Source organism: Rattus norvegicus, chromosome X, assembly GCF_021556685.1.
Source record: "Rattus norvegicus strain SHRSP/BbbUtx chromosome X, alternate assembly SHRSP_T2T, whole genome shotgun sequence".
In the NCBI taxonomy this organism is placed as follows: Eukaryota; Metazoa; Chordata; class Mammalia; order Rodentia; family Muridae; genus Rattus; species Rattus norvegicus.
In genome coordinates, this window is record NC_141554.1 from 64951490 (window position 1) to 64971216 (window position 19727).

The 19727-nt window shown below is 38.6% G+C and overlaps 1 protein-coding gene across 4 annotated transcripts in view; it reads right to left on the reverse strand.

Moving 5' to 3' along the window:
• Positions 1–19727, reverse strand: part of Mageb18 (MAGE family member B18) — a 756240-nt gene that overhangs the window by 156062 nt on the left and 580451 nt on the right. The window lies entirely within an intron of this gene.

Here is a 19727-nt window from a genome sequence, read left to right on the forward strand (position 1 = left end):
CATCTTTAATGAAACATTTGTTTTACTTTAAGTTGTTAATTTCTGTGGGACCAAATCAGGAAGTATGATAAATATTTTCATGGAGGTATGTCTTTCTCCTGCATGTTTCATGGGGATTTGATCTCAGTGTTTTATTAAAGTTCAATAGAGCACTTATTTGGAAAGAAGCTTAGAGACTGCAACATTTTACATTCAAAAAGTAATTAATTAAACAGATATAGATAACATTTGTCTTGATACAGTCTTTAATGATACTAAGTTCAACTTAAGTCCATCCATTTTTTAGTATGTTCTTTTTACACATAGAAGAGTACTAGAAATGGAGCTAACACTTTGCCCATGAGTTGTTCATTTGTTCACTTTTATATCTATGGAATTAATTGAGAAAACACTATGCTTCTCATAGTAGATATTGTTTGTTCTTCCATCCCAAAATGGTGTAGCACAATTACCCTTACTTCGAGTCCATATAACATGGAGCCAGAGCATCTATCACTCTCTATTTTAGTGATATTTTCCTCCTGACAAACATGAGGAGACATAAGTTCCCATCTACAGATTGTGTAAAAGCATATCCAATAGATAAACTATTGACTAGAATGTATACATTCAAGAAGTTAGAACATTGTTCAGTGTGTTTACAAGCTTGAAGCCTAAAGTTCAGATCTCAGAACCCATATGAAATACTGGCAGTTACATTTAATATTGGCACTTGAGAGGAAGAGATGGGATCTATTACCATATGCTGGCTAGTTACAGTATCCATAACCAGTGAGCTCTGGTTTCAGTGACAGACTTCTTTTAAGTAAATACAATGAAGACTGGTTGAAGTAGGCACCTCTAGACATCAACTTCGCACTTTTAAAGTGCATGCATGCACACCCACATATACACAAGTACCCCCAAATGTGCATGTATACTCTTCACTCATATGTAAAAACAAAGTGTTACTTAAAATGGTGTTCTTTGCTTTTATATTGGGAAATTTTATTTATTCCTATGTTAGCAAACATTTTGCAAAATTTGTACAAAAAACAGTGAAGTGTAAAAGTTTTGTAAAATTTTCTAAAAAGTTTGTAAAACAATCTAATCCTATTTGAAATTATGACTTATTGTTCTAATGTAAATTGGTGTTTTGATAATATTCTAGATTTTAACAATATTCAAGACCTAAGTGACACTGAAAATTTATCCCATAATAGGTCCATATTAAGAGATAAGCTCTTTTTTTTTTTGGTTCTTTTTTTTTTTTTTTGGAGCTGGGGACCGAACCCAGGGCCTTGCGCTTCCTAGGTAAGCGCTCTACCACTGAGCTAAATCCCCAGCCCCTAAGAGATAAGCTCTTATTGCTAATTTAAAACTCTACTTTTAAAAGCAGAAATTCTCTTCTCTCAACATAGGTTCTACTACTAATTATATAATCATCACAAGAATAATAATGCTGATCTAAACACACAGAAGTTGGGACAGTGATTTATTTAAAATGCTAACATGCTAGTGTTTCATCAGTAGAATTTTTTAAATGAGATAAATAAATTTATACATGTTTTTCAGAGAAGTAAAGAAAAATGAAATCATGCATAAGCAGCAGAAAAAAGATTAATATTAAGCTGGAGGACTTTATTAGACATGTGTATATCTTGGAAAATCATCATTATATAAAATAATATAATTTAGATTTCTAGTGTATAACATGCTAAAAGAAAAATCACTTCACAAAGTAAGATTAGTAGGCTTAGTTTTGAATACTGATGAATATCTTTGTTACATTTATAATTGTTTGATCTTGTTTTATATAAAACTATTTTTAGTTTAATAATAAAAACTATTCAATGAGATAAATGTGACACTTTTATTTCTGATATACACAATACAAAATAATTCAATAATTGTGTGAAAGGCCAAGATATTCAAATAACACTTATCCTTGTCTGAGAGTTTCTATAAAAACTACCTCTAACATTTTTACTAAAACAAAACATACCAGAAGGTGAGTAATGTTAGGGTGAAGGAGTCTTATGTCACATGTCTATAGTAAGCTTTTGCTACATAGTGTCCTATGTTTAGGCTGATTTTTCCATTACTTAGAAAAAATGTCATTTGGATATTTTTAGTGGTTGAATTAAATGTGCAGCACCTTTGGCTTATTTATACTCATTGAGAATACTGCGTCTTTTCATTTCAATTACTTTTTAAAAGTTTATTTTACACATATATGTATATACGCACACCAATATTTGTCTACATGTATATATGTTAACCATGTGCATGTATGTTGCCAGGCAAGGCCAGAAAAGGGCAAGGAATTCTCTGGAAATGGAGTTACAACAACTGGGAGCTGCCATGTTGATGCTAGGAATTGAACTCAAGTTCTCAGGAAGGTCAACAGGTACTCTAAACCACTGAAACATTTCACCAGCCCCAAAATCCAATAGAATTATCTGTTTCACTTATGATGACAATGCTCTAGAAAGGACAAGTGAATTCCCGAGGATCACACAGCCAATATTAATAAGGATTCTGCTACTTGTCACATTATGATTAAAGTAATTCATGTGACATTTGCGTTTAATGGTCACAAAAAATTTATTAGTATGAAGGTCATGCCCCCAAACTTTTTACATAGAGAGAACTTTTATTTGTAAAAATATTGCAGAAGGATATCACAAGAGCCTATTAATTGATTCAACTAATTATTAACATTGTGTCAACTTTTTTGTTTGTCTCCATCTCTTTTTATAGAGATATTCCAAACATCCTATTCATTAATCCATGAGTACATTTCTGGGACTGCTGTGTTCACGGATATATTCTTTTGTAACGATGCAATTATCCACTAAGTAAATGTAACATTGATATAAAGGCATTTCCTTAGCTTTTCAAATAATAGATGCTATAGCTGTGTTTAGCTTTAAAGCATCCGCAGTATGTATGTTTATGCCAGTGAAGGAAGATTAGTTTTTTGACAACCAGATGAGTGAGCAAGAATTTAAGAAAGTTTCAGAAATACAAATAAATATTTCTTAGTACCATACACATAAACAAGATGTTATTTTCAAATTCATAAAGTATAGGGGAACAGAAGAATTCTGAAGAATAAGATAGTAGGCATTGGATTTCTAGGTTTAACATGTGCTTTGGAAGGATTCACATATAAACTGTAAAGACAAATGATCGAGATACATATGTTCTTATTTCATTCCATTTTATTTTTTCTATTTCTGTTAAGAATGTTATTGAAATTTTTGTTAATTGAATTAAATCTGTAGTTTACTTTTGATAATGTAACTTTTTTACAATATTAAATTTTCTAACCTAGTAGCATAGAAAGCCTTTCCAAAATCAAGTGTCTTCTAAAATTTAGTTTGGGATGTCTTAAAGTTTTCACTTTTTAAGTCTTCTTCATAGAATTTATTCTTTAGTATTTCAAACTATTATTAATATGATATTTTTCTACCTTCTTTCTCAGCCAGTTCATTATTAGATACTATTTTTTGTATTTGGGTTTTAAATCCAATAACTTTTAATAAAATTATTGATGAGGTCAAAAAATGATAACCACAGCAATTTTCAATATATAAAAACATTTCTGGGGGATGATATATCTCTTATGTATAACCAGACTTGTTGGCACTATCTGTTCTCCATGTTTTGTTATTCACCTGCAGAGGAAAGAAATTAAGCCTACATCTTTTACCTCCTAAAAAGCAGTTCAAAATGACTCAAATAACTTAACTTAAAGTTTGAAGTGTTGAATGTCAAGATGAAGACAAAATTCAAGATCAGGCACAGGTTAGAACTTTTTAAACAGAATTATAATAGCATAGGAAGTAAATTAAAGAACTGACAGATAACTTGCATGAACTTAAAAGGCTCCAATATAACAAAATAAATTATTGGTAAACAGAGAGCCTGAAGATGAGGAAGGAAATTCTGGTTTGTTTTGTGTGTGTGTGTGTGTGTGTGTGTGTGTGTGTGTGTGTGTGTGTGTGTGTGTGTGTTGTATAATTAAACACCAAAACTTCTTTTTTTTTCTTTTTTTATTAACTTGAGTATTTCTTTTTTTTTTATTAACTTGAGTATTTCTTATATACATTTTGAGTGTTATTCCCTTTCACGGTACCCGGGCAAACATCCCCCTCCCTTCCTTATGGATGTTCCCCTCCCTACCCTTCCCCCATTGCCGCCCTCCCCCCACCAGTCTAGTTCACTGGGGGTTCAGTCTTAGCAGGACCCAGGACTTCTCCTTCCACTGGTGCTCTTACTAGGATATTCATTGCTACCTATGAGGTCAGAGTCCAGGGTCAGTCCATGTATAGTCTTTGGGTAATGGCTTAGTCCCTGGAAGCTCTGGTTGCTTGGCATTGTTGTACATATGGGGTCTCGAGCCCCTTCAAGCTCTTCCAGTTCTTTCTCTGATTCCTTCAACGGGGGTCCTATTCTCAGTTCAGTGGTTTGCTGCTGGCATTCGCCTCTGTATTTGCTGTATTCTGGCTGTGTCTCTCAGGAGCGATCTACATCCGGCTCCTGTCGGTCTGCACTTCTTTGCTTCATCCATCTTGTCTAATTGGGTGGCTGTATATGTATGGGCCACATGTGGGGCAGACTCTGAATGGGTGTTCCTTCAGTCTCTGTTTTAATCTTTGCCTCTCTCTTCCCTGCCAAGGGTATTCTTGTTCCCCTTTTAAAGAAGGAGTGAAGCATTCACATTTTGATCATCCGTCTTGAGGTTCATTTGTTCTAGGCATCTAGGGTAATTCAAGCATTTGGGCTAATAGCTACTTATCAATGAGTGCATACCATGTATGTCTTTCTGTGATTGGGTTAGCTCACTCAGGATGATGTTTTCCAGTTCCAACCATTTGCCTACGAATTTCATAAAGTCGTTGTTTTTGATAGCTGAGTAATATTCCATTGTGTAGATGTACCACATTTTCTGTATCCATTCCTCTGTTGAAGGGCATCTGGGTTCTTTCCAGCTTCTGGCTATTATAAATAAGGCTGCAATGAACATAGTGGAGCACATGTCTTTTTTATATGTTGGGGCATCTTTTGGGTATATGCCCAAGAGAGGTATAGCTGGATCCTCAGGCAGTTCAATGTCCAATTTTCTGAGGATCCTCCAGATTGATTTCCAGAATGGTTGTACCAGTTTGCAATCCCACCAACAATGGAGTAGTGTTCCTCTTCCTCCACATCCTCGCCAGCATCTGTTGCCCCTGAGTTTTTGATCTTAGCCATTCTCACTGGTGTGAGGTGAAATCTCAGGGTTGTTTTGATTTGCATTTCCCTTATGACTAAAGATGTTGAACATTTTTTAGGTGTTTCTCCGCCATTCGGCATTCCTCAGCTGTGAATTCTTTGTTTAGCTCTGAACCCCATTTTTTAATAGGGTTATTTGTTTCCCTGCGGTCTAACTTCTTGAGTTCTTTGTATATTTTGGATATAAGGCCTCTATCTGTTGTAGGATTGGTAAAGATCTTTTCCCAATCTGTTGGTTGCCATTTTGTCCTAACCACAGTGTCCTTTGCCTTACAGAAGCTTTGCAGTTTTATGAGATCCCATTTGTCGATTCTTGATCTTAGAGCATAAGCCATTGGTGTTTTGTTCAGGAAATTTTTTCCAGTGCCCATGTGTTCCAGATGCTTCCCTAGTTTTTCTTCTATTAGTTTGAGTGTGTCTGGTTTGCTGTGGAGGTCCTTGATCCACATGGACTTAAGCTTTGTACAGGGTGATAAGCATGGATCGATCTGCATTCTTCTACATGTTGACCTCCAGTTGAACCAGCACCATTTGCTGAAAAAGCTATCTTTTTCCATTGGATGGTTCTGGCTCCTTTGTCAAAAATCAAGTGACCATAGGTGTGTGGGTTCATTTCTGGGTCTTCAATTCTGTTCCATTGGTCTATCTGTCTGTCTCTGTACCAATACCATGCAGTTTTTATCACTATTGCTCTGTAATACTGCTTGAGTTCAGGGATAGTGATTCCCCTGAAGTCCTTTTATTGTTGAGGATAGTTTTAGCTATCCTGGGTTTTTTGTTATTCCAGATGAATTTGCAAATTGTTCTGTCTAACTCTTTGAAGAATTGGATTGGTATTTTGATGGGGATTGCATTGAATCTGCAGATCGCTTTTGGTAAAATGGCCATTTTTACTATATTAATCCTGCCAATCCATGAGCATGGGAGATCTTTCCAACTTCTGAGGTCTTTTTCTATTTCTTTCTTTAGTGTCTTGAAGTTCTTATTGTACAAATCTTTTACTTGCTTGGTTAAAGTCACACCGAGGTACTTTATATTATTTGGGTCTATTATGAAGGGTGTCATTTCCCTAATTTCTTTCTCGGCTTGTTTCTCTTTTGTGTAGAGGAAGGCTACTGATTTATTTGAGTTAATTTTATACCCAGCCACTTTGCTGAAGTTGTTTATCAGCTTTAGTAGTTCTCTGGTGGAACTTTTGGGATCACTTAAATATACTATCATATCATCTGCAAATAGTGATATTTTGACTTCTTTTCCGTTCTGTATCCCCTTGACCTCCTTTTGTTGTCTGATTGCCCTGGCTAAAACTTCAAGAACTATATTGAATAAGTAGGGAGAGAGTGGGCAGCCTTGTCTAGTCCCTGATTTTAGTGGGATTGCTTCAAGTTTCTCTCCATTTAGTTTAATGTTAGCAACTGGTTTGCTGTATATGGCTTTTACTATGTTTAGGTATGGGCCTTGAATTCAAATTCTTCCCAGGACTTTTATCATGAAGGGGTGTTGAATTTTGTCAAATGCTTTCTCAGCATCTAATGAAATGATCATGTGGTTTTGTTCTTTCAGTTTGTTTATATAATGGATCATGTTGATGGTTTTCCGTATATTAAACCATCCCTGCATGCCTGGGATGAAGCCTATTTGGTCATGGTGGATGATTGTTTTGATGTGCTCTTGGATTCGGTTTGCCAGAATTTTGTTGAGTATTTTTGCGTCGATATTCATAAGGGAAATTGGTCTGAAGTTCTCTCTCTTTGTTGGGTCTTTGTGTGGTTTAGGTATAAGAGTAATTGTGGCTTCATAGAAGGTATTCGGTAGTGATCCATCTGTTTCAATTTTGTGGAATAGTTTGGATAATATTGGTATGAGGTCTTCTATGAAGGTATGATAGAATTCTGCACTAAACCCGTCTGGACCTGGGCTCTTTTTGGTTGGGAGAACTTTAATGACTGCTTCTATTTCCTTAGGAGTTATGGGGTTGTTTAACTGGTTTATCTGTTCCTGATTTAACTTCGGTACCTGGTATCTGTCTAGGAAATTGTCCATTTCCTGAAGATTTTCAAGTTTTGTTGAATATAGATTTTTATAGTAAGATCTGATGATTTTTTGAATTTCCTCTGAATCTGTTGTTATGTCTCCCTTTTCATTTCTGATTTTGTTAATTTGGACGCACTCTCTGTGTCCTCTCGTTAGTCTGGCTAAGGGTTTATCTATCTTGTTGATTTTCTCAAAGAACCAGCTTTTGGTTCCGTTGATTCTTTCTATGGTCCTTTTTGTTTCTACTTGGTTGTTTTCAGCTCTGAGATTGATTATTTCCTGCCTTCTACTCCTACTGGGTGTATTTGCTTCTTTTTGTTCTAGAGCTTTTAGGTGTGCTGTCAAGCTGCTGATATATGCTCTTTCCTGTTTCTTTTTGCAGGCACTCAGCGGTATGAGTTTTCCTCTTAGCACAGCTTTTATTGTGTCCCATAAGTTTGGGTATGTTGTATCTTCATTTTCATTAAATTCTAAAAAGTTTTTAATTTCTTTCTTTATTTCTTCCTTGACCAGGTTATCATTGAGTAGAGCATTGTTCAATTTCCAAGTATATGTGCGCATTCTTCCTTGATTGTTATTGAAGACCAGTTTTCGGCCGTGGTGGTCCGATAGCATGCATGGGATTATTTCTATCTTTCTGTACCTGTTGAGGCCCGTTTTTTGACCAATTATATGGTCAATTTTGGAGAAAGTACCATGAGGAGCTGAGAAGAAGGTATATCCTTTTGCTTTAGGATAGAATGTTCTATAAATATCCGTTAAGTCCATTTGGCTCATGACTTCTCTTAGTCTGTCTACATCTCTGTTTAATTTCTGTTTCCATGATCTGTCCATTGATGAGAGTGGGGTTTTGAAATCTCCCAGTATTATTGTGTGAGGGGCAATGTGTGTTCTGAGCTTTAGTAAAGTTTCTTTTACATATGTAGGTGCCCTTGTATTTGGGGCATAGTTATTTAGGATTGAGAGTTCATCTTGGTGGATTTTTCCTTTGATGAATATGAAGTGTCCTTCCTTATCTTTTTTGATGACTTTTAATTGAAAATTGATTTTATTTGATATTAGAATGGTACTCCTGCTTGCTTCTTCTGACCATTTGCTTGGAAAATTGTTTTCCAGCCTATCACTCTGAGGTAATGTCTGTCTTTGTCTCTGAGGTGTGTTTCCTGTAGGCAGCAGAATGCAGGGTCCTCGTTGTGTATCCAGTTTGTTAATCTATGTCTTTTTATTGGGGAGTTGAGGCCATTGATATTGAGAGATATTAAGGAATAGTGATTATCGCTTCCCGTTATATTCATATTTGGATGTGACGTTATGTTTGTGTGCTTTCATTCTCTTTGTTTTGTTGCCAAGACGATTAGTTTCTTGCTTCTTCTAGGGTATAGCTTGCCTCCTTATGTTGGGCTTTACCATTTATTATCATTGTAGTGCTGGATTTGTAGAAAGATATTGTGTAAATTTGGTTTTGTCATGGAATATCTTGGTTTCTCCATCTATGTTAATTGAGAGTTTTGCAGGATACAGTAACCTGGGCTGGCATTTGTGTTCTCTTAGGGTCTGTATGACATCAGTCCAGGATCTTCTGGCCTTCATAGTTTCTGGCGAGAAGTCTGGTGTGATTCTGATAGGTCTGCCTTTATATGTTACTTGACCTTTTTCCCTTACTGCTTTTAATATTCTTTCTTTATTTTGTGCGTTTGGTGTTTTGACTATTATGTGACGGGAGGTGTTTCTTTTCTTGTCCAATCTATTTGGAGTTCTGTAGGCTTCTTGTATGCCTATGGGTATCTCTTTTTTAGGTTAGGGAAGTTTTCTTCTATGATTTTGTTGAAGATATTTACTGGTCCTTTGAGCTGGGAGTCTTCACTCTCTTCTATACCTATTATCCTTAGGTTTGATCTTCTCATTGAGTCCTGGATTTCCTGTATGTTTTGGACCAGTAGCTTTTTCTGCTTTACATTATCTCTGACAGTTGAGTCAATGGTTTCTAGGGAATCTTCTGCTCCTGAGATTCTCTCTCCCATCTCTTGTATTCTGTTGGTGAAGCTTGTATCTACAGCTCCTTGTCTCTTCTTTTGGTTTTCTATATCCAGGGTTGTTTCCATGTGTTCTTTCTTTATTGCTTCTATTTCCATTTTTAATTCCTTCACCTGTTTGATTGTGTTTTCCTGGAATTCTTTCAGGGATTTTTGCGATTCTTTCAGAGATTTTTGCGATTCCTCTCTGTAGGCTTCTACTTGTTTATTAATGTTTTCCTGTTTTTCCCTATGGGAGTTCTTTATGTCTTTCTTGAAGTCCTCCAGCATCATGATCAAATATGATTTTGAAACTAGATCTTGCTTTTCTGGTGTGTTTGGATATTCCATGTTTGTTTTGGTGGGAGAATTAGGCTCCGATGATGCCATGTAGTCTTGGTTTTTGTTGCTTGGATTCCTGCGATTGCCTCTCGCCATCAGATTATCTCTAGTGTTACTTTGTTCTGCTATTTCTGACAGTGGCTAGACTGTCCTATAAGCCTGTGTGTCAGGAGTGCTGTAGACCTGTTTTCCTCTCTTTCAGTCAGTTATGGGGACAGAGAGTCCTGCTTTCGGGCGGATAGTTTTTCCTCTCTACAGGTCTTCAGCTGTTCCTGTGGGCCTGTGTCTTGAGTTCACCAGGCAGCTTTCTTGCAGCAGAAACGTTGGTCTTACCTGTGCTCCCGAGGCTCAAGTTCGCTCGTGGGGTGCTGCCGACGGGCTCTCTGCAGCAGCAGCAACCAGGAAGACCTGTGCCGCCCCTTCTGGGAGCTTCAGTGCACCAGGATTCCAGATGGCGTTTGGTGTTTTCCTCTGGCGTCCGAGATGTGTGTGCAGAGAGCAGTCTCTTCTGTTTTCCCAGGCTTGTCTGCCTTTCTGAAGGTTTAGCTCTCCCTCCCACGGGATTTGGGTGCAGAGAATTGTTTATCCCGTCTGTTTCCTTCAGGTTCTTGCGGTGTCTCAGGCAGGGGTCCTGCCGCTCCTGGGCCCTCCCCCACGGGAGCCCAGAGGCCTTATACAGTTTCCTCTTGGGCCAGGGATGTGGGCAGGGGTGGGCAGTGTTGGTGGTCTCTTCCGCTCTGCAGCCTCAGGAGTGCCCACCTGACCAGGCAGTGAGGTCTCTTTCCCACGGGGTCTGGGAGCAGAGAGCTGCTGTGGGCCAGGATCCGCGGGTGTGGGACTTCCGGTTAGCACAGGCCGTGCCCGGTCCTAGAGGAGTTCTGCCTCTGTGTGTCCCGATTTCACCAGGCAGCTTTCTTGCAGCAGACAAGTTGGTCTTACCTGTGGTCCCGAGGCTCAAGTTTGCTCGCGGGGTGCTGCCCACGGGCTCTCTGCGGCGGCAGCAACCAGGAAGACCTGTGCCGCCCCTTCTGGGAGCTTCAGAGCACCAGGGTTCCAGATGGCCTTTGGTGTTTTCCTCTGGCGTCCGAGATGTATGTACAGAGAGCAGTCTCTTCTGGTTTCCCAGGCATGTCTGCCTCTCTGAAGGTTTAGCTCTCCCTCCCACGGGATTTGGGTGCAGAGAACTGTTTATCTGGTCTGTTTCCTTCAGGTTCCTGTGGTGTCTCAGGCAGGGGTCCTGCCGCTCCTGGGCCCTCCCCCACGGGAGCCCAGAGGCCTTATACAGTTTCCTCTTGGGCCAGTGATGTGGGCAGGGGTGAGCAGTGTTGGTGGTCTCTTCCGCTCAGCTGCCTCAGGAGTGCCCACCTGACCAGGCGGTGAGGTCTCTTTCCCACGAGGTCTGGGAGCAGAGAACTTGAGTATTTCTTATATACATTTCGAGTGTTATTCCCTTTCCCGGGTTCCGGGCAAACATTCCCCTCCCCCCTCCTCTTCCTTATGGGTGTTCCCCTCCCCATCCTCCCCCCATTGCCGCCCTCCCCCCCAAAATCTAGTTCACTGGGGGTTCAGTCTTAGCAGGACCCAGGGCTTCCCCTTACACTGGTGCTCTTACTAGGATATCATTGCTACCTGTGAGGTCAGAGTCCAGGGTCAGTCCATGTATAGTCTTTAGGTAGTGGCTTAGTCCCTGGAAGCTCTGGTTGCTTGGCATTGTTGTACATATGGGGTCTCGAGCCCCTTCAAGCTCTTCCAGTTCTTTCTCTGATTCCTTCAACGGGGGTCCCGTTCTCAGTTCAGTGGTTTGCTGCTGGCATTCGCCTCTGTGTTTGATGTATTCTGGCTGTGTCTCTCAGGAGCGATCTACATCCGGCTCCTGTCAGCCTGCACTTCTTTGCTTCATCCATCTTGTATAATTGGATGGCTGTATATGTATGGGCCACATGTGGGGCAGGCTCTGAATGGGTGTTCCTTCTGTGTCTGTTTTAAGCTTTGCCTCTCTCTTCCCTGCCAAGGGTATTCTTGTTCCCCTTTTAAAGAAGGAGTGAAGCATTCACATTTTGATCATCCTTCTTGAGTTTCATTTGTTCTAGGCATCTAGGGTAATTCAAGCATTTGGGCTAATAGCTACTTATCAATGAGTGCATACCATGTGTGTTTTTCTGTAATTGGGTTACCTCACTCAGGATGATATTTTCCAGTTCCAACCATTTGCCTACGAATTTCATAAAGTCGTTTTTTTGATAGCTGAGTAATATTCCATTGTTTAGATGTACCACATTTTCTGTATCCATTCCTCTGTTGAAGGGCATCTGGGTTCTTTCCAGCTTCTGGCTATTATAAATAAGGCTGCGATGAACATAGTGGAGCACATGTCTTTTTTATATGTTGGGGCATCTTTTGGGTATATGCCCAAGAGAGGTATAGCTGGATCCTCAGGCAGTTCAATGTCCAATTTTCTGAGGAACCTCCAGATTGATTTCCAGAATGGTTGTACCAGACTGCAATCCCACCAACAATGGAGGAGTGTTCCTCTTTCTCCGCATCCTCGCCAGCATCTGCTGTCACCTGAGTTTTTGATCTTAGCCATTCTCACTGGTGTGAGGTGAAATCTCAGAGTTGTTTTGATTTGCATTTCGCTTATGACTAAAGATGTTGAACATTTCTTTAGGTGTTTCTCAGCCATTCGGCATTCCTCAGCTGTGAATTCTTTGTTTAACTCTGAACCCCATTTTTAATAGGGTTATTTGTCTCCCTGTTGTCTAACTTCTTGAGTTCTTTGTATATTTTGGATATAAGGCCTCTATCTGTTGTAGGATATTAAAGATCTTTTCCCAATCTGTTGGTTGCCGTTTTGTCCTAACCACAGTGTCCTTTGCCTTATAGAAGCTTTGCAGTTTTATGAGATCCCATTTGTCAATTCTTGATCTTAGAGCATAGGCCATTGGTGTTTTGTTCAGGAAATTTTTTCCAGTGCCCATGTGTTCCAGATGCTTCCCTAGTTTTTCTTCTATTAGTTTAAGTGTATCTGGTTTGATGTGGAGGTCCTTGATCCACTTGGACTTAAGCTTTGTACAGGGTTAAGCATGGATCGATCTGCATTCTTCTACATGTTGACCTCCTTTTGAACCAGCAACATTTGCTGAAAATGCTATCTTTTTTCCATTGGATGGTTTTGGCTCCTTTGTCAAAAATCAAGTGCCCATAGGTGTGTGGGTTCATTTCTGGGTCTTCAATTCTGTTCCATTGATCTATCTATCTGTCTCTGTACCAATACCACGCAGTTTTTATCAGTATTGCTCTGTTATACTGCTTGAGTTCAGGGATAGTGATACCCCCTGAAGTCCTTTTATTGTTGAGGATAGTTTTAGCTATCCTGGGTTTTTTGTTATTCCAGATGAATTTGCAAATTGTTCTGTCTAGCTCTTTGAAGAATTGGATTGGTATTTTGATGGGGATTGCATTGAATCTGTAGATCTCTTTTGGTAAAATGGCCATTTTTACTATATTAATCCTGCCAATCCATGAGCATGGGAGATCTTTTCATCTTCTGAGGTCTTCTTCAATTTCTTTCTTCAGAGTCTTTAAGTTCTTATTGTACAGATCTTTTACTTGCTTGGTTAAAGTCACACCGAGGTACTTTATATTATTTGGGTCTATTATGAAGTGTGTCGTTTCCCTATTTTTTTTTCTCGGCTTGTTTCTCTTTTGTGTAGAGGAAGGCTACTGATTTATTTGAGTTAATTTTATACCCAGCCACATTGCTGAAGTTGTTTATCAGCTTTAGTAGTTCTCTGGTGGAACTTTTGGGATCACTTAAATATACTATCATATCATCTGCAAATAGTGATATTTTGACTTCTTCTTTTCCGTTCTGTATCCCCTTGACCTCCTTTTGTTGTCTGATTGCTCTGGCTAAAACTTCAAGAACTATATTGAATAAGTAGGGAGAGAGTGGGCAGCCTTGTCTAGTCCCTGATTTTAGTGGGATTGCTTCAAGTTTCTCTCCATTTAGTTTAATGTTAGCAACTGGTTTGCTGTATATGGCTTTTACTATGTTTAGGTATGGGCCTTGAATTCAAATTCTTCCCAGGACTTTTATCATGAAGGGGTGTTGAATTTTGTCAAATGCTTTCTCAGCATCTAATGAAATGATCATGTGGTTTTGTTCTTTCAGTTTGTTTATATAATCGATCATGTTGATGGTTTTCCATATATTTAATCATCCCTGCATGCCTGGGATGAAGCCTACTTGATCATGGTGGATGATTGTTTTGATGTGCTCTTGGATTCGGTTTGCCAGAATTTTATTGAGTATTTTTGTGTCTATATTCATAAGGGAAATTGGTCTGAAGTTCTCTTTCTTTGTTGGGTCTTTGTGTGGTTTAGGTATAAGAGTAATTGTGGCTTCATAGAAGGAATTCGGTAGTGATCCATGTGTTTCAATTTTGTGGAATATTTTGGATAATATTGGTATGAGGTCTTCTATGAAGGTTTGATAGAATTCTGCACTAAACCCATCTGGACCTGGGCTCTGTTTGGTTGGGAGACCTTTAATGACTGCTTCTATTTTGTTAGGAGTTATGGGGTTGTTTAACTGGTTTATCTGTTCCTGATTTAACTTTGGTACCTGGTATCTGTCTAGGAAATTGTCTATTTCCTGCAGATTTTCAAGTTTTGTTGAATATAGGGTTTCATAGTAAGATCTGATGATTTTTTGAATTTCCTCTGAATCTGTAGTTATGTCTCCCTTTTCATTTCTGATTTTGTTAATTTGAACACACTCTCTGTGTCCTCTCATTAGTCCGGCTAAGGGTTTATCTATCTTGTTGATTTTCTCAAAGAACCAACTTTTGGTTCTGTTGATTCTTTCTATGGTCCTTTTTGTTTCTACCTAACACCAAAACTTCTAATCAATCATAAATATGCTAATCAAATGAACAGATAGTTCATGGTAGAGTCATCAATAAATAATAACTATTTTTAATAGTACTTTTAGAGGGATTCATACTCTGAAAATGAACACAAATGAGACTCACTTTGATTCCACGGAAAAGCAAATACATGAAATCAGAAGTAAGAATAGTTAGAAAGAAGAAAGAGAATGAGTTTTAGTGAGAGAAGAAAAAGTGTATAAAGTCTATGAATATGATGAAAACACATTATTTACAGCGTGAAAATGCCTAAAACAAGAAAGATTATATACAATCAATACATCTTCACTATGTTCATAGCAGCCTTATTTATCATAGCCAGAAGCTGGAAAGATCCCAGATGCCCTTCAACAGAGGAATGGATACAGAAAATGTGATACATCTACACAATGGAATACTACTCAGCTATCAAAAACAATGACTTCATAAAATTCATAGGCAAATGGATGGAACTAGAAAAAATGGATGGAACTAAGTGAGGTAACCCAATCACAAAAGAATACACAAGTTATACACTCACTGATACGTGGATATTAACACAAAAGCTCAGAAAACCCAAGATACAATTCACAGACCATATGAGTTTCAAGAAGGAAGACAAAGTGTGGATACTTCAATACAAATTAGAAGGGGAATAAAATAATCATGAGTAGCAGATGAAGAGGGACATGAGTGGGAGAGAAGGGGTAAGGAAAAAGGGGTGGTGAAGATCAGGTAAGGAGAAAGACAGAAGCTCAGAGGGCCAGGAAAATGAATAGAGATAAGTAGCAGTGGGGGGTGGGGGCAGGGGAACCTCTAGAAAAGTCCCAGACACCAGGGATGTGAGAGATTCCCAGGACCCATTGGGTATGACCTTAGCTGAAATGCTCAACAGTGGGAAGATCCTGGATGCCTTCACTGGAACTGTGCTTATTCATTTACCTAAATATTTTCTGTGTAAAAGAACCGAATAGTTCTACTTGAGCCGACAAGTTTGAGGAAGACTTTTGCAGTGGTTTAATGTGGACCTTTAAGAATACATAGAAAAAATAGATTTCAGTAAAACAATGCTGTGAAAAAAAGTATCAATTTTTTCCCAGACAATCAAGCTTTAGAAAAAATTTAAATTTTGAGCATTGCTGATATAGGGAAGTTTCATTTACCTATTTGTGTTTAGTATGGCCTCTCACTAAAATCTCATTTCTACTTTTATGCATTTAAGCAAAGATAATAATCCAATGTTTAAACTTCTGTCATCATAGGTGTCATAAATTAAACATGTCCAAAATTAACTTTCAAGTTACATATTTTTACTCACAATTCATTGCCTTAAACTTAGCTGTATGACCTCATTCTAGTTTAAACCCAGCTCTATGGCTCTGACCCTCCATACCTAGCCTGGGCACCACAGTATATCTGACCATGGTTGCTTGAGCATGGACGAGCCAGCCAAGAATGGGAGAGCTGGTACCACCTCTTGCATGGGCACAGCTGAAGAGCTGGCCCTGGTGTTATGAGTGCAGGAACACTGGGGGCGGGGTGTGACTGAATCAGCTTCCATCCAGTCCCAGAGCCAGGGTTCTGAGTTGGCCCACCCCCAAAATCTACCCAATCTATGAGCTGCTGGGAAACAGTAAGTGAAGGGGCTGGTCCTGCCAATCCAAAGCTGCAGGACCTCCACAGTATAGGGCAATAACAGAATATTCAATAGGAGTCCCAGTGAAGTTTCCATATTGATACTGTAGCAGAAGCCAGAGGCCTGAACTCAGACATATAAATCACTGCAAGGAACAGCTGCAAGTAAAGCTATTTGGGTAAAAGGGTATATACTATGTCATTGAAACTTTCAATGTGATTTTTTTAAATTCTTTTTATTTATTTATTTTTTGTGGGGTTGAGGAGATTGCAAGGGTAGAGAATGTATGTGAAAGAGACTGGGATAGGAGTGGGACTGGGATTTATGATGTGAAATTCACAAAGAATCAATAAAAAATTTAAGGGAGAGACAGAGACAGGTACAGAGACAGAGACAGACAGATCAGTGTTACAGGACAAATACTAAGTACCATACTCACTGCAATAGCATCAGGAAATGATAATGGAACTATTCCAGAAGCCTATGCCTGCATGTTAGATCTGAAATAGCCCCATTAGGACTAGTCACTGGAGGCTTAGTTCTTAGCTCATGGTTCTATTTGAAGGTGGCAGATACATTACATGTGGAACTTAGTAGAAGGAAGTTAGTGTTGATGTTTTGGCCTCTTCATGTTTTTGTCTGCTACTTGGTCACATGAGGTGAAGAGGTCTCTATCCCATGATCCCACCATGAAACACCATGTATCCAACATGCCTAGTGCAACAGGACCAAAGTATTGAAATCTCAGTGTAGGTGCTTCAGTCCTTCTTAGAAGGAGGAACAAAATCCTCACAGGATTTTGGAAACAAAGTGTAGAGGAAAGACTGAAGAAAAGACCATCCAGAGACTGCCCCACATGGGGATCCAGCCCATATACAGACACCAAACCCAGACACTATTGCTGATGCCAAAAAGTGCTTGCTGACAGGAGCTTGTTATAGCTGTCTCCTGAGAGACTCTGCCAGAGTCTGAAAAATAAAGAGGTGGATGCTCACAGCCAACCGTTGGACTGAGAACAGAGTCTGCAATGAGTGGTTAAAGAAAGGACTGAAGGAGCTGAAGGGGTTTGCAACCCCATAGGAAGAACAACAGTGTCAACTAATCAGACACCTCAGAGCTCCCAGGGACTAAACCAACAACCAAAGAGTTCACATGGAATGACCCATGGCTCCAACCGCATATGTAGCAAAGGATGACTTTATTGTGCATCAGTGGGAGGAGAGGCCCTTGGTCCTGTGAAGGCTCAATGCCCCAGTTTAGGGGAATGCCAAGGCTGGAGAGAGTGAGGGGTGGGGTATTGAAGCACCTTCATGGAAAGCAGGAGGAGGGGATGGGATAGGAGTTTTCCAGAGGGGAAACCTGGAAAGGGGGATAACATCTGAAATGTAAATAACAAAAATATCCAATAAAAGAAAATAAGAAAATTAAAAAAAAACCTTCCTTTCCTTGTGTTGACTATCTCACATTACAATTACTGAAAGCTGATTAAAACATCCACCCATATTATAGTTTTATGCAGTATAATTAATAATGTGTCATTAACATGTGTTTGCACTTCTCTCAATTGCAAATGGCACATGTATAATTTGTGTTTGTCTGTTTAATTCTTAAATAAAGCTTAGCTTCCACCCAGGCTCAGATCCATGGTCCCAACTTGGCCCACTCCAACACCCAGTCAACCATACACACACACACACACACACACACACACACACACACACACACACACACACACACAAATTCTAGCAGTTTGTGCCAAGTCTCTACCTAATATAGTTCATATATTTTCAATTATGCATCAATTGATTCCATGTTCTAATATCTGGTTTCATTTTTTGTGATAGGGAGATGCTTTGGCATGAGCTACACACTGTATCCCAGGGTGTTCATAGTCACAGTGATCATCCCGCCTCAGCTTCATGAGCGCAAGGACTACAGGTATGAGGCACCCTTCCTGACAAGTCACTTGTTAAAAGTCAATCAAAGGATTCAGCTTGCTTTCCAAAATAGACCACTTGATTTCCCCGCTGGCCAAAGCCTATTAGAAATATATAGGGATTGATTCTTTTGCTACAAACTTCTGATTTACCAAATTCCCTGGCAGTCAGTAGAACAAAGCTTGGTAAGGTACATGCTTACTTGTTTTAAGTAGAGAGTCAGGCTTCTCAGGAAGAGAAACATGTTGCTTCTAACTGACAGCTTGATTGGACCTAAAAGATCTGGTTCTAAGATAGTTCACTCACACGACTAGCAAATTGCTGTTAATATTGTCTGATGTCTTCCTGCTTGGGCCTCCCTCTAGGACTCAATTACAATAATATTGAAATGCTGACTTCCCTCAAAGCAACTATGATAATTAATTTTAGGTGCCAATATGACATGGATACAGGTTACTAAAACATAGTCAAATGTTATTGTTTGGGTTTGAATGAAAGGTTTTATAATGATCTTAAAATTTCAATTTGATATACTGGTAAAAGCATATTGTTCATCAATTTCTGGACCTAGTACACCAAAGAGGTATACCTTTTATCTAAAGAAGAGAAAACTTGTCTTGTCCCAAGGGCTACTTAGTAAGATATGGGAATTTTAAAATGGTTTGTTCTGCATCTTGAATCTGGGAAATGCAGACAAGAACCACAGTACTAGCTCTTCAGGTTCTGATGTCTTCTAACACAAACTGAAGCTTGCTGGCTCAAGATTTTTAGACTTGGAAACTTCAATAGCTCCATAAGCCAGTATATATGATATATATATATATATATAATGTATATATATATACATATATATATATATCTTACTAAACTCACTTAACAAACCAATATGTTTAGTTTTAAGGAAAGGTTTTGTAACTTATCAGTTGGTCATAGGAAGTGGAAAACAAAAGAGCAATGTACCATTCTTTGTTAGCACAGAAGTAATATTCTGAATCTATTACCATAAATATTGAAGAAGGCAATATAAGTGCTAGAACAAAGAAGCAGAATTGATAAAGTTATGAAACATTGATTGCTAAAAGAAAATTAGCAAATAAATCTTCTTCCAAAATATTCAGAAAATTTTAGAGAAAAATAAAACTATCTTGAAATATATTACACGTATTTTTATCTGAATGTATCCCACACTTCTTGCCAAAAGAATATGTCTTAAACATATTTCTGAACATTCTAGGCTTTGTACCTATATTGCCTATGGATGTCTTTATCCATCAATTATTGTGCTGCATTAATACACCTTTTTAAAAAATCTACCTCTCCAACAAGATCTCAATATAATGGTAGAAATATATCTCTATTATGTTTAGATTTTAATGTCTAGCTACAACTCTGTGCAGTCAACAAGTAATAGTTGAATTATTAGAGTATATGTTATGCCTAAGATACCCATGTCGATAGACTTTATTTGATGCTCATGATGTGTTCTTGATAGAACAGTAACTACTCTTAGAAAGTATGCTTTTAAATGTAGAGAAAGTCAAATACATCAGTAAAAAAGAATTGGCTTTTATTGGTACTTCAGTTCTTTCTAATA